Source organism: Abramis brama (genome assembly GCF_963993115.1).
Source record: "Abramis brama genome assembly, chromosome: 24".
Classification (NCBI taxonomy): domain Eukaryota; kingdom Metazoa; phylum Chordata; class Actinopteri; order Cypriniformes; family Leuciscidae; genus Abramis; species Abramis brama.
This window is the reverse complement of record NC_139986.1, coordinates 27,553,173-27,569,647: the sequence shown is the minus strand read 5'-3', so window position 1 is coordinate 27,569,647 and position 16,475 is coordinate 27,553,173. Positions and strand designations below refer to the sequence as shown.

At 44.2% G+C, this 16,475-nt stretch overlaps 2 protein-coding genes across 2 annotated transcripts in view; both read right to left on the bottom strand.

Annotated features, from left to right (window-relative positions):
- Positions 1-16,475, bottom strand: part of LOC311075330 (uncharacterized protein) — a 250,040-nt gene that overhangs the window by 109,244 nt on the left and 124,321 nt on the right. The gene's annotated exons all lie outside the window — the stretch shown is intronic.
- Positions 1-16,475, bottom strand: part of LOC311075333 (uncharacterized protein) — a 467,028-nt gene that overhangs the window by 328,723 nt on the left and 121,830 nt on the right. The window lies entirely within an intron of this gene.

The following is a 16,475-nucleotide window of genomic DNA, read 5'->3' as shown; positions in this document are numbered from 1 at the left end:
ATGATTTGCAAATGTATCATTATGTTATGACTTTACTTGTTGAGGCACATGACTATTAACTAATTAAATAATATGCCATTTTAGTTTTGACATCCACACTAAGCCATGGATTTCAATTTCCAACCATCGACAACCAAGATTTCACTGAGTCCGATGAACAGGAACAGGCACAGGACAATGTCAGGTTAAAGGAGTAGTTCACTTTTAAAATGAAAATCCTGTCATCATATACTCACCCTCATGTTGTTTCAAACCTGTATGAATTTCTTTCTTCTGCTGAACAGAAAGGAAGATATTTAGAAGATTATCAGTAACCAGACAGTTTTTGGGTCCCATTGACTTCCATAGTAGGAAAAAAATATACTATGGAAGTCAATGGGACCCAAAAACTGTCTGGTTACTGACATTCTTCTAAATATCTTCCTTTCTGTTCAGCAGAAGCAAGAAATTCATACAGGTTTGAAACAACATGAGGGTGAGTATATGATGACAGAATTTTCATTTTAAAAGTGAACTACTCCTTTAAGCTTGAGGTCGAGGTACACTGAGAACATGCGGTCGAGCGCTGCTATTTCATAACACTGTGTCTCGACTGGACAAAGACAAAAGAACGTCCATTATAGTCAGTGATAGTACACTGGATGCGGCGCGACACTACACAACAAAACCCCGACAGTAAACCGATGCCACACTCTATTCCTGACGTACTCCGAGCTCTTGTGCTAGTTCTGTTACGAAGGACAAATTAACTTGCGATGGTCTGTCATGTCCAATGTAGAGCTGGTCTCGTCCTGATATCTTTCACATCTACTGCAGTCAGAGTCACACGCGTTCACTCCGAAGGAATCACTCACATGGCTGGTGCACTTGTAATGACACATCAAGGATGTTAAGAGGCTAAAAGCAGGTTTAAATATTGCCCCATTGAAGTCAACAGGGTGCAAATTTTAAAAAGAGGATAACACGGTGTAGGCAACACCGATTTTTGTCGTTGTTCTCTGTATTGACAGCACTCCAAATTTACAAAAATTGACCGGAGTTCTCCTTTAACGCATTAATTTACACTTTTAGTTAATAAAATATGTTATTAAGAAATGAATACATTATGACGCATTTAATTAATAACAATTCATATATTACTTAATCTATTAACCATATAGAATCTTTATTAGTTACTGATGCAGTAATCATTAATTAATGGTTTAGTTCTTCATTATCTGTGCATTAGTTAAGCATGAATTAATTAGTGCACCCGTATTGTAAAGTGTTACCAATATATTTATACAATATAATTTACTGATAAGATATTTGCTAATAAAAAACACTGAATATAAAATGAATTAAGATTAGATTAGGAGGAAAAATTACCTCAGGTAATATAATCTAGAGCGAATAGCCCGCTGTATGAACATAAATATTCTGTCATTTCCTGCTTAAAAGTAGTTCCCTTTCAAGGGAACTCCCGTTGCGTCGAGAATGACGCTATGGGGAACGCTTTGCGTGATGACGTCTTGAAGCACATGTAAAATCAGTCCAATGGTGTGGCGGAACGTCAGAGGCGGGTGACGTCACGTACCAGGAAGCTATAAAAGCCGGCCCGAAACAGAAAACGAAAGCTTTCTGAGTCTTCAGTTGCGCTCTGTGTTGAATCTGTCCGTTTATTTGGTGTTGTCTGTCTATATATCTATATATATATTATTCAGTATGGCGAGCAAGCAGCAGTTTAGAGTGTGTGTCCATCCCTGCCCGCGTTATATAACGGGAGGTGACACACACACTCTTTGTGTTGTTTGTTTGGGAGAGGAGCATGCCCAGTCAGCACTCGAGGGTGGTGACTGTGTGCATTGCTGTGCGCTTCCATTGCGTACGCTCCGATCCCGTTTGGCTCGGTTCAATCCCGACCACGTTCCCCAGGGCTCGGGTCCTGCCGCGGCTGAGGCTCGGCGGCGATCTCAGACCTGGGGTTCGCAAATGGATCTGTCAGTGGATGTTGAGACGGGCTCTGCCTTATCTCAGCCTCTTTCTGACAGATCCAGTGCCTCTCATCAGGGTGTGGAAGCACGCGTTGCGGTTTCTTCCCCCCCGATGGAGGCACCAGTACTGCAACTATCCAGCTCTGAGGAGTTGGATGTTGTGAGTGTTGAAGCTGAGTCTGAGGATTCGCCACCTCAGTCTCACGCGTTTGAGGAACTGCTCGATGTAATCACTAGAGCAGTTGACAGACTTTCTATTGAGTGGCCAGAGGATAGGCAGGACGTTCGTTCTAAAAGTAAGCTCGACGAACGCTTCCTGCCATCCCGTGCACAGCCTCAGCGCAGAAGCCTTCCGTTTTTCCCCGATCTCCACACCGAGGTGTCGAGATCGTGGGGGAAACCTATGTCATACAGAGTGTACACACCACAGACATCACACTACTCTTCCATTCATAATTATAAAGAGCATGGTTATGGGGAGATGCCGAAGGTGGAAGAGACGCTTGCGAGCTATCTCTCTCCAGCAACGGCATCTTCCTTGAAGGCTCCCTCACTTCCCTCTAAACCAGTAAAATTTACTTCATAACTGGTTCATAAATCATATGCAGCCGCTGGTCAAGCCGCAGCGTGTCTGCATACGATGTCCATCATGCAGGCTTATCAAGCTGAATTATTGGGGGATTTAGAGGAGGGCGGGGGAATTGGTCCGGATACGGTGGCTGAACTACGCAGAGCCACAGATCTGTCTCTCAGGGCCACCAAGGAGACCGCTAAATCAATCGGGCGGTCTATGGCAGCCCTGGTGGCCACTGAGAGGCATCTGTGACTCAATCTGAGTGACATAAAAGATAAAGAAAAGCATGTTCTCTTAGATGCTCCGGTCTCCACTGTTGGTCTGTTTGGCGATGCTGTTAACAGTGCGGTTGCTAAATCACAAGAAGCTTCTAAACAGGCAGTTGCGCTTCAAAAACTTCTCCCCCGCCGTTCATTCTTTGAGGCTGCTGAGCGGGAGCAGCCTCACTCCTCTAAAAAGAGCGCTGAACATCGTGCCACTCAAAAACAGAGTGTGTCCTCCCGTGCTCCCCCACAAAAATCACGGGGACACGGAGGGCGCGCTCAAACCCAGCAGTCTTCGAGGGGTAGGACGGATCTGCGGACCGTCATTACCGCCAAGAAGGCTGCTGGGAAAAAGTCCTGACGTCCGAGGGCTCAGGACAAATGAGGGTAGTCCCCCCCGAAGCAGAGCGGTTAACACCTCTTTTTACGGTGCCCGTCTCTCTTCGGTACCCTCAGGGGACCGTTCTGCCAACCCTGCCGCCTCCGGTGTTACAGGGCGCAGCGGTCTCCGGCGAGCACATATCTCAAGGACCACCCGGAAACGTAGTGGCCTCGGGATGCCCGCCCCCTCTGAGGAGGGTGTTAGAGCAGTCTGTTCGGTCGTTCCCTGCCGGTGCGCCGTTACAGGGCGACGAATTGACTACTCAACAACAACAAAATCCAGAAACCAGTCTCGAGAGGCTGGTACCTCTAGTAGAATCTTTGACAGCGTGGAAGCTACTGTCAAATGTGTCTCGTTGGGTCCTGCAGACCGTGGAAAAAGGGTATCAGATTCAATTCAAAAAACGCCCACCTCGGTTTATGGGGGTCCTGCCCACAGTGGTGGACCCCGAGCAGGTTCTGGTTATGGAACAGGAAGTAAACACTCTGTTAGAGAAAGGGGCCATAGAATATGTACCTCCCTCCAACAGGGAAGCCGGGTTTTACAGCCGGTATTTCATAGTTCCGAAAAAGGACGGGGGATTGCGTCCCATTTTAGATCTTCGAGTTCTGAACGAGTCAGTCATGCAGCTCAAGTTCAAAATGTTAACATAGAGACAGATCGTGCCACAGATCAGGTCCGAGGACTGGTTTGTCACGATAGACCTCAAGGACGCATATTTCCATATTTCCATCCGTCCGTGTCATTGGAAGTTCCTGAGGTTTGCTTTCGGGGGCAAAGCATACCAATATCGTGTTCTTCCATTCGGCCTAGCTTTATCACCCCGCACTTTCACCAAATGCATGGATGCAGCTCTGGCGCCGCTGCGCCTCCAGGGTATTCGCATCATGAACTACATCGACGATTGGTTGATTTTAGCTCAGTCGCATCAGTTGGCGGTTCAACATCGAGATGTTGTTCTCGCCCACATGAAAGAGTTGGGGTTACGGCTGAACGCCAAGAAGAGTGTGCTTTCTCCACTCCAGAGGACCACTTTTTTAGGCGTAGTTTGGGATTCAGTGTCGATGCAGGCGCGCCTGTCACCGCCACGTATAGACTCCATCCTTGCAGCTGTGAAGAGTGTAAAGCTAGGCCAGCTACTCACTGTCAAACAGTTCCAGAGACTGTTGGGTCTCATGGCAGCAGCTTCCAACGTGATACCTTTTGGACTGCTACACATGAGGCCCCTGCAGTGGTGGCTCAGGACCAGGGGGTTTTCCCCGAGGGGCAACCCATTTCGCACAATCAGGGTCACGCGGCGATGCTTACGTGCCCTGGTTATGTGGAAGAAACCTTGGTTCCTGTCCCAGGGCCCAGTGTTGGGAGCTCCTTGTCGTCGCAAACTGCTAACGACGGATGCTTCCCTCACGGGTTGGGGAGCGATCCTGGAGGGTCGCTCAGCTCAAGGTCTGTGGGAAGACCATCATCGTTCCTGGCATATCAATCGCCTAGAGATGTTAGCTGTCTTCCGGGCTCTGAGGAGCTTTATCACAGATCTCAGGGGACACCATGTGCTAGTACATACAGACAACACGTCGGTGGTCGCCTATATCAACCACCAAGGGGGTTTGCGCTCGCGCCCGTTATCCAACTTGGCACGCCATATCCTCTTGTGGTCCCAGGGGAAGTTACTGTCACTCAGGGCAGCTTACATCCCCGGGTTCCAGAATTTAGGAGCAGACACTCTGTCGAGGCAGGGGCCGAGGCCCGGGGAATGGAGGCTCCACCCCGAGGTGGTGGAGCTGATATGGAGGGAGTTCGGCCAAGCACAAGTGGATTTGTTTGCGTCTCGAGAGACTTCTCACTGTCCACTTTGGTTCTCCCTCACGCATCCAGCTCCTCTGGGACTGGATGCTATGGTTCAGACGTGGCCAAGGCTACGTCTGTACGCCTTTCCCCCAGTGGCTCTGCTCCCGGGAGTTCTGGAGAGAGTTCGCAGGGACCGGGTTTGCCTGCTTCTGATAGCCCCGCGCTGGCCGGGCAGAGTATGGTTTTCCGATCTGGTCTCCCTCCTCGACGGGCATCCTCTGGAGTTACCCGTCAGGAGAGACCTTCTGTCCCAGGCAGGGGGCTCAATATTTCACCCCCGCCCAGAACTGTGGAACCTGTGGGCTTGGCCTCTGAGGGGGCCCAGCTCATAGAGTCAGGTCTCTCAACTGAGGTTGTTGAGACCATTCTACAGTCCAGAGCTCCCTCCACGAGGAAACTTTATGCCCTGAAGTGGAGAGTCTTCACTTCTTGGTGTAGTGACCGTCGGTTGGACCCAGTTAACTGCCCAATTGGTACAGTGCTGGAGTTCCTGCAAGACCGGTTCACGGCAGGTCTGACCCCGTCCACTTTAAAGGTTTATGTGGCGGCCATAGGTGCTTACCACATTCCTTTGGGGTGGAATGTCTGTGGGGAAAGACCCTTTGATATCTCGTTTCCTTCGTGGCACTTGGAGGCTGAGGCCTGCAGTTCGCTCTAGGGTTCCGCCATGGGACCTGTCCATTGCATTACAAGGCTTGTCCCTGGCCCCCTTTGAGCCCATTGAGGAGGTTCCTGAGAAGTTTTTAACTCTGAAAGCTCTTTTTCTCCTTGCTATTTCTTCTCTCAAGAGAATAGGGGATCTTCAAGCATTGTCAGTTGCTCCGTCATGCTTAGAGTTTGCTCCGGGTATGGTTAAAGCGTTTCTTCATCCAAGACCGGGTTATATCCCCAAGGTCCCCACTAATGTGGTCAGACCTGTTGTTCTGCAGGCCTTCTGTCCTCCTCCCTTTCAAAATGCTGACCAGGAGGCTAATAATTTGCTTTGCCCTGTGCGGGCGTTAGACGCGTATGTCCACAGAGCTGCCCTGTGGCGTAAAAGTGATCAATTATTTGTGTGCTTTGGGTCCCCTAACAAAGGAGGTCCAGTGTCTAAGCAAAGGATGAGCAAGTGGGTGGTCGAGGCTATCTCACTTGCTTATGAGGCGGCTGGGCAGCCTTCTCCTTTGGCTGTCCGGTCGCACTCGACGAGGAGTATGTCGGCCTCTAAGGCCCTTATTTCAGGAGTTTCTTTACAGGACGTCTGTGATGCGGCAGGCTGGTCCTCACCGCACACTTTCGTCAGGTTTTACTCTCTGGATCTAGACTCTGCTCCAGGGTCTCATGTTTTGTCTTCCTAGTGCTGCTCTCTAGATTACACACAGGACAGACATTCGTAGCTATGGAGGCGTTGGTATAGACGTTCCCCATAGCGTCATTCTCGACGCAACGGGAGTTCCCTTGAAAGGGAACGCCTCGGTTACGACTGTAACCTCGGTTCCCTGAAGAGTGAACGAGCGTTGCGTCGCCTTGCCATATCTCCTTCATGCCTGTCAGCTCGACTTCAGACTCTTACGAAGCTTTCGTTTTCTGTTTCGGGCCGGCTTTTATAGCTTCCTGGTACGTGACGTCACCCGCCTCTGACGTTCCGCCACACCATTGGACTGATTTTACATGTGCTTCAAGACGTCATCACGCAAAGCGTTCCCCATAGCGTCATTCTCGACGCAACGCTCGTTCCCTCTTCAGGGAACCGAGGTTACAGTCGTAACCGAGGCGTTTTCCGTGGGATTTCAAGTATGGAGGCGCTTGAAAAAGCATTAATTTGTGTTCTAGACGCTGGGACGAGTCTGTGGCAAAAGATCAAAAAGAAGATTGAAAGCACTTGTTAGAGGCACAAACGTTCTTTTAGCGGTAAGTGCCTATTACCAACACAATCCAATCTGAAGTTAATTAATACATAGTTCGACCGGACATAAGTGTTATAGCCTATATATAAATATAGGTAATGGGCCCTATTTTAACGACCTGAAACGCAAGAATCAAGCTCAAAACACAAGTAACTTTGTGAGCGGATCTCAGAAATCTAAAATGGGTTGGTCTGAAGTAGCTTCATTATTCATAGGTGTGGTTTGGGCGTAGCGTGAAATAAACCAATCAGAGCGTCATCTCACATTCCCTTTAAGAGCTTGTTCCATGGCGCTTGTTCCATGGCGGATTGCTATTAAAACGGTGGATTTGCCAGGCGCGGTTCACAGCCGAGGAGACCGGCGTTCTCGTCAGGGCCGTAAAACACAGAGAAGTGACATTGGGGATGGAGAAACACACCCAAATTAGCTTCGGTTAAACAGGCGTGTAATAATTTGGGTAAATGTGTAAGCTAGATTTATGCTTTTATAATAAATTGGCTATCTATCTATCTATCTATCTATCTATTGTAATAATGTATGATTTGCAAAAATGAAAACTGCTGCTTCTGTGTAGATGAGAGAATCAACGTGTATGCGCGTTGTGCACACGCTACATTGATTATGGCCAAGCATGTGCCCTTAAAATAGCATATTAATAACATGCGCAACGCGCCACTGACTTTAAACTAGTTTTTTTTGGTTTGTTTTCTAAACCTGTAAAATAGCACCAGGGAACGTTTGCGCCGGAACACGCCTCCTCTTTGCACTTTTAGTAAGGATCTATTGGCTAATATTTCATTGTAACGTTACCTATGAAGACTTAAATTTCATCATTTAATGTTGTTTTTAGTATTATTATTACTTTTTATTAATATTCATAATCAGTAATATTATTAATCAGAAGTATTATATATTTGTGTGTTATAATTTTTATATCAATTTATAATCATTTGTAATTAATTGTATTTTGTGAATCATGGAGGAGAGACTTTGTGAGACTTTGAGTGTGTTGGAGTTAGACTGAAATGTATGTGCAGTGTTTTCACCGAGCATAGCATAAAGAGATAGATTGTTAATGGGAACCACATGTTTCTCTGGTGATGTACTGTTTTAGTTACATTATAGGCATGTGTTTCACATCATGTGTTTTTCTGATAATGCAGTTTTCTGGTCAACATATACAATAAATGACAGTCTTTGTCTATGGCAGAGAGATGACGAGATGTTGGCTATAAAAACCAAGCCCTTCTGTCCGAAAATCAGAAAGAGATGGAAGATGACTACGAAGCTGAATCACGACCTTCGTTTTATCCATTGTCTCTTTTTCCTATGTCTTATATAAAATAAATAAGAGATCTCTTGGCAAAATCACTGGTGTCTGTTTCCATGAAATCAAACAACAGGGGAAAGCAAGATTTTTAAATCAATAATTGGCGTCACAGAACAGGATTTGCATATCCAGACATTGTCTCAATCATTGCTCGCAGGTAAGACTTTGTTTTTTATTCTTATAAAATAGTTCTAAGTCTGCCTGATGATTAGAGACAGTGACTGAAACTGCTTAAAAGAACTGTGTGATTTCAATTACCAGTATTTTGCCAATGAATATAAGACATAGTAATAAAAATAAAAAATATAAATTATTCAATTTAATTTGGCTTATTTAAGTTTCTCTGAAAAGTAAACCTCTAAAGTATTTGATATGCTGGGATGGAGATAGTCTTCTTTCTGAAAAAGATCTATCTAGTCAAAAATTGGGGAAATTAGCTGTAAGACGGTTAAGCTAGAAAATTTGATAGGATACTTGTTAGACAGGAGCGGACGGTTAAGTGTGGCGAGCCCCAGAGAAAGGGTTAAAATAAGCTCTAAAACATTAACACGCTGGAGTAATACAAGTATGATAAGGCAGCGATACTTGATTGACAGGAGTGGTTTAGTGTGGCGAGTTCCAAAGGGGTAAAAATAGTCTCTAAAACATTAACACTGGAGTAATACAAGTATGAAGGTGCCGTTGTAACTAGTTAGGATCGCGTGCATCCTGACTTTGACCGTAAAGCTGTTCAAATATTTGAGGATACTGATCCGAGTAAGCTTAAAGGAAAAAAATAAAACAAGAAATTAATCTGAGATAAGTTTTAACAGAGAAAAGTTAAACTAAAATAAACTTAAAAAGAAAAGATAATTGAAAATATAAGGGTTAACTTTGTTTTTAATTTTTATTTATTTTTATTTTCCCTGAGTTCCTTAGTGTTTAGAGAAGAGAGAGGGAGAGAAGCAGGGCAGAAGCAGTAGCCCATCCTGATAATTCACTCTAAACACATACAGTTAGAAGAGGGAGAGTGAAACAGCCCTTCCTTTGGAATCTATACTCTCCTTTAGACACTCACAAACAGAGATATAAATAGAAAGCCTGTTGCTTCTCTAGTATACACAAAGATAATTGTATAGCAAAACATTATCTTCTGGGTATTTGAAGAGAAAAACAGAAACAAGCTAAGCTTTTTAACAGATTTCTGGTGTTATGGGTTTGAAAGGTAATAATGTTAGAAAATTTAAGTTTTGTCTGAAGAAGAACAAGAGATAAAATAACATCATAAGATTGAAGTTAAGGAATTAGTTTGAGGGAAAATTATAGAAAATTATAAAATTATAGATAATGACTTCATAAGAATGTGAGTTGGAAAATATATAAGGAAAAATGACAAATATAAACAAAGATGTTTAATACATGTAATTTCTGACTAAGTCAGAGTAAAAAGTGAGTAGAATGAAATTATAAAAGTATTGTAAATGCAGAATTACTCTGAGGCAGTCTTGACATTCTCTCAGAGTTTTTCTCTCATTCAAAGTCATTTAGATTTTGTTATTCGAGCCTGTGTCATTAGTAACAAGCTATCTAGAGTAAGCACAGCATCTCAGTTGGAAATTATAGACAGAGATTTTTAAATAAACAATATATGCAATTGGGAGTTAAATGTTTTAATGATATTCTACCTTGAATGATAGAAGTGACCATTTTTATTTGTTTATTCCACGACCAGTAACTTCTTTGTCTTCACCATGTACAGGTCTGATGGTTCCAGTTATTGATTGGTTCCGGTTATTGATGTAACAGAACATTACACTGAATTAATGGTTGTAATAACTAAATTCACTGAGTATAAACTCAGCATTGCTATGTTGATGTTTGAAGATGTCTAATGGATTCTAGTGATTAAATACTATCATTAATTTGTCTCCATGTTTAAACTATTAGGCATTCCAAATGGCTCTGATGGCTCTCGAATGCACTTTCCTGAGCTCTGGAAAATACCTGTTAAAAATGTCCAAATGGGAAGGAGCGGTTACCAGTGTAAATGGGGTGATTTCTCAAAGACGGGTAAGATCCTCTTTTGGCCAATGGATGACAACCTAAGGCAGGGGGTCACCGCCACTGGCCACCTACCCTGAAGGGAGGTGTTAGATGTGAGATGGGTATGGTTGAGCAGATGTTTGTTAGGCCAACAGCATCATTGAGGGTTACAGCACTTTGCCCCCAAAAAAGTGAGCTCTCCAATGCCTGATCACCAGAGACCGCATTCCTTGAATGGTTTGTATTCCATTGTGACAAGTGTCATAATTTGATGTAACTATGCCAGGGGACAACAACCTGAGGAAAGGAAATTATATACGAAAGAGCTGATGGAAGGAGTTTTCAAGAACTAGCTGAGACCATGAGGGTAATTGTCATTAATGATGTGGAGAGTAAAACAAACATTGTCAATTTATTTTAGAATATGGTGTTAGTTGCCTTAAGGAAAAAAAAGTCTAAAAGTTGTATATCCTGAATCTGTGATGGCTGTATGATGTTGAATTAATGTCTATCATGGTTTTCACATTTCAGATCATAAGATATGGCATTGGACAATTCCAAGACATGGTGGGGTTAAAAGATGAAGACTTTGTTTTTGCTAATTCAAAAGAAGTCTGGGTAACGGGATAAATGAATTCATTATTTAAACTAAAGATAACTTTAGAAATGCTCCTTTGATAACTATGGATAGAACTGAGAATGGGACATACGGAGTGAAATAGGAGATTTTACACATTCTACACTACTTACAAAACATAACCTCACAAACAATGAACACCTGCTTACTGATTTTCAACCCCGAGGGATAGAATCCTTTAACATCAACGTTTATTTTAGTTTGTTGTTTTGGCCAGGAACTTGAGGAGTTCATTTTTAAATGCATACACATAGATGTTAAATGACACATACAGTAGTATGCGGGGACATGGCATGGGGTTCTTTGTTATTTTGCTCTTTATTTTGTTTGGTTTCTCTTCTTTTCTGTTTCTATTCTTCTGTCCTTTATGTCTATTCCTTTAGTCTGCTATTTCTCCTCACTGTCAATTTCAATAGGGTCGCAACCTGGGAATGATGGTGTGGAACTGACGGCCGTAGTTCCAGTGGAGGGACTGAAGACTTAAATTTCATAATTTAATGTTGTTTTTAGTATTATTATTACTTTTTATTAATATTCATAATCAGTAATATTATTAATCAGAAGTATTATATATTTGTGTGTTATAATTTTTATATCAATTTATAATCATTTGTAATGAATTGTATTTTGTGAATCATGGAGGAGAGACTTTGTGAGACTTTGAGTGTGTTGGAGTTAGACTGAAATGTATGTGCAGTGTTTTCACCGAGCATAGCATAAAGAGATAGATTGTTAATGGGAACCACATGTTTCTCTGGTGATGTACTGTTTTAGTTACATTATAGGCATGTGTTTCACATCATGTGTTTTTCTGATAATGCAGTTTTCTGGTCAACATATACAATAAATGACAGTCTTTGTCTATGGCAGAGAGATGACGAGATGTTGGCTATAAAAACCAAGCCCTTCTGTCCGAAAATCAGAAAGAGATGGAAGATGACTACGAAGCGAATCACGACCTTCGTTTTATCCATTGTCTGTTTTTCCTATGTCTTATATAAAATAAATAAGAGATCTCTTGGCAAAATCACTGGTGTCTGTTTCCATGAAATCAAACAACAGGAGAAAGCAAGATTTTTAAATCAACACCTAAGACACAGAATAGATTAAGTTTTATTATTATTATTAATATTATTATTATTATTGTTTTTTATGAAGACAGAACAAATAGCCTAAGTCAAGTCACCTTCATTTATAGCACTTTTAACAGTATAGATTGTTTCAAAGCAGCTTTACAGTGATAATAGGATATTAAAGTAACAGAGATTGTTTTGGCTTTACAGCAGATCTAGAATAAAGTTATTGTCCAGCTAAAGTTAGTTTGATTGATTCACTTCCGTTGTAATGATCATTAGTTATTAAATTAGGGGCCACTTACATGACACCGTTCTAACAGAAAACCCTTAATGTGCTCCAGCCCGCTCATCCACACAAAACAGTGAGAGAACGCAAATCCTGAAATAGGTTCCAAGGTACAAGACTTGAAAAATTATGGGAAAAAAAGTTAGCCCTCAAAAATGCAAACCTGTGAGAACGCTGATGGCGTGTGTGCACATGCGTATTACATGTTTAGTCTATAGGTATGCGCGTTTGAGTATATGGGCCCTATTTTAACGATCTGAAACGCAAGTGTCAAAGCGCAAAGCGCAAGTAACTTTGTGGACGGGTCTCGGCGCTGTTGCTATTTTCCCGGCGGGATAAATGGCTCTTGCGCCTGGTGCAAATCTAAAAGGGGTTAGTCTGAAGTAGCTTCATTATTCATAGGTGTGTTTTGGGCGTAACATGAAATAAAACAATCAGAACATCATCTTACATTCCCTTGAGCAGACGCGCTTTTTTCTTGGCGTATTGCTATTATAACGGCGGATTTGCCAGGCGCGCACCAGGAGCGGTTCACAGCCAAGGAGAGCAATGCTCTCGTCACGGCCGTAAAAGAGAGAGAAGTGACATTGGGGATGGAGAAACACACCCAAATTAGCTTCGGTTAAACAGGTATATAATAATGTGGGTAAATGTGTAAGCTAGATGTATGCTTTTATAATAAATTGTCTATCTATCTATCTATCTATCTATCTATCTTTTGTAATAATATGATTTGCAAAAATGGGAACTGCTGCTTCTGTGTAGATTAGAGAATCAAAGTGTATGCGCGTTGTGCACGCTATACATTATGGTCAATATGCGCCCTTAAAATAGCATAATGAACAACGCGCAACACGTCACTGACTTTAGACTAGGTTTTTTCTGGCCAGTGGCGCAATTGTTTTATGGAACAGTAAAATAGCACCAGGGATTGTTTGCGCCGGAACACGCCTCCTTTTTTGCGCTGAACCGCCCAGGGAGCGCAAGTTCATTCCCTAGTTTAGCGACGTGCTTCTGTGGAGGGAAAAGCGCGCTTTGCGCGGGTGCAAAATAGGAATGAAACATGCGTCGGTGTACAAAGTCAATTGTGCTGGGTGCAAGATAGGGCCCTATATGTGCATATGCGTGTAGTCCACCTTTACAAACCAACCCTCAACAAACTACTTGCCTGGCCTTAAAAATTTATAATACAGAATTTTTTATTGCTTCCGCGTAGCCACGTGAACCGGAATTATCCCGACAACATTTTATCTGAACAGAGGTAAAGGGAAGGAGGCCTTCACAGGGGAGAGTAACAAACATTGACCTTTCCTGTAGCTCAAACAGTAGAGCGTTGACACAGGCTTGATTCCCAGGGAAAGCAAGAACTGATAAAAAATATTAATTTGTACCTTGAAATGCAATGTAAGTCGTTTTGGATAAAAGTGTCTGCCAAATGCATCAAAGTAAATGTAAACATAGCACAGAATAAAATAAAGTGTGGCATTAATTAGTAACAGCTGTTACTAATTAATGCCACACATTATCATATTCTATGCCAGGGATGGGCAACTTCGGTCCTGGAGGGCCACTGTCCTACAGAGTTTAGCTTCAACCCTAATCAAACACACCTGAACAAGCTAATCAAGGTCCTCAGGATTACTAGAAAATTAAAGACAGGTGATTTTTTCAGGGTTGGAGCTAAACTCTGTAGGACAGTGGCCCTCCAGGACCGAAGTTGCCCATCCCTGTTCTATGCTATGTTTACATTTACATGTAGGGGATCCGAAAATTACATCATAGTACTTTAAACATGTTAATGACTTTTTGTTTTTTAACAATTTCAAAGAAGACATAAAACGTACTCGGTTACTAACGTAACCTCGGTTCTCTCTAGAAGAGGGAACAAGTGCTGCATAATATCTTATGCTATTGGGAAATCTCTTTTCTGCGAGATACTGAAGCCAAAAATTATCCTTAATTTTGGAATAATGTAAAACGCATTGCGGCAGCATGCAGACATAGGCAAGATGGCTCGAGCGCCTATTGGCTGCCCTGCGGCAACTGCAGCAGCCTATCGAGAGGCCCCATCGTGACGCCAGATCCAATGGGGGCGCTTCACGCCCACTGCATCACGTCCCGCCGAAACGGGCGTGGCCTGGGCCTATAAATATAGCTTGACAGGCTGGTAATCTGATTTTTCATCTCTTCAGCAGAGCTCACGCATCGCTGGATCCTGAGAGAAAGAAGCTGCGCCGTCAGAGAAAGCCTTTCAGCGAGACGAGCCTTGCATCTGAAGCCGCTGGCCACGCTGCCTTCAGTCGCCGTTCCTTCTGCGCTATCCTGCGCATTATATCCTTTTCACTGCTAGTGTGTGTTCGCCGCCGCGACTCACACTCTCTCTCTAAAAGAGCCGAGCGTCTTTTTCAAGATGTCTCGTAACCCCTGTGGCTCGTGCCGAGCCCCACTCAGCGGCGGGGACCGCCATGTCATCTGCGTTTCCTGCCTGGGTGAGGATCATGCAGCTCTCGCGCTCGCTGAGGGCGGATGCCCATTGCCCATTGCCTGCGAGCTATTGCCCATGGTGACTCTGAGGACTTGCCTGGCATCCTTCACCGAGACTGCACCTCCGCCCTCTGCGGTGCCGCGCCGTAAAAAGCGCCGTGCTCAGCGTGTCCCGGAACCTCCTCCAACCGACAGAAGCTCGCCGGTTCGCCCGCCAGCTTCGCCACCTGCTCCACCTGAGTCTCTCACTCCCGGACAGCGGCCGCCGTCTGCCGCCACTTCCGTCATGGATGACGTCGAAGAAGCGGCATCTGTAGAGGAGGACAGCTGCTCTATCCTGGCGTCGGGCAGTGAGGATTGCTCGAGCTCTGTGGATCTCGCCCCCTCTGCTCGCGAGCCTTCCGGGAAAAGGGCTAGCGTCGAAGCAGAGCTGACGCGTCTGCTCACGCAGGCCGTGGAGAGCCCACAACCGGCTGGATGTTTTTTTCCTGCAAGGGGACCGTGTTTCGCCGCCTTCAAGACCTGCGCCGTTTCTTCCTGAGCTTCATGAAGAACTCGCAAAGTCTTGGAGCGCCCCCTTCTCAGCCAGGATGCGTACCTCTGCCTCGGCGGCATTCTCCATGGTGGACGGTGCTAAAGGCAGAGGATACCATTCTCTTCCTCTGGTGGAAGAAGAGCTGTAGCGGCCCATCTTTGCCCGCCCTCTGCTGGACGGCGCGCTAAGACGGAGCTACCATCCAAAGCTTGCCGCACGACTTCAGCCATGCACAGTCACGCTTACACCGCCGCTGGACAGGCTGCATGGGTGTTGCACACAATGGCCACCCTGCAGATCTTCCAGGCCGACCTTCTCCGCAAACTGGACCTCTCGTAAGAGAGCAATCAAATTCACTAAACCCCTTCAAGACTGGGGATGAGTTTACATAATTTTGTTTATGTATATAAAATTTTGCCAGCAGTATTAAATAAATTAACAATATTCAAGCCCTCTGTGAGCATCGTTTTCATAATACACAATAATATATTTTAAAGGGGGGGTGAAACACTCATTTTCAGTCAATCTCATGTTAATCTTGAGTACCTATAAGTAGTATTGCATCCTTCAAATCTCAAAAAAGTCTTTAGTTTTATTATATTTATAAAAGAAAGATAGGCTGTACCGAGTCTTTCCGGAAAAAAACGAGCGGCTGGAGGCGTGCCGTGTGGGCGAAGCCAGAGCCATAGAGAGAATTCTCTCTATGGCTCTGGGCGAAGCTAACGCTGTGCTGACGCGCTGATTGCTAACAACAACACACAGAGACATTTGAACCAGTTTTACTCACCGCCTGCGACCGCGAACCTTTATCACTGTGACTGCTCGATCCTTAAGCATTAGACGATCTGCAAATCCGTCGATCTGGGCTTTGTTTATAAATCATTCATCGTCGAAATGCAGGGAACAAACAGTCTACACAACTCGTTTTTGCCCCGGAAAAACAATCTGCATCCACTGTTCCTAACGCTGGGTTCTTTGGGAAGCTGAACACGGTAAGCTTTCTAGGGCTGGGTAAAAATATCGATTCATCAATGCATTGCAATTATTTGTTTCTCAATTCAATATCGATTCATCAAATCCTATGAATCGATTTAGCCCGCCGGCCAGTGGCGGCGCTGTGGGCAACACACTATTGAGAGCGTTCAGCGTTGTACAAGCAAGCGGCAACCTCCCCGTCAT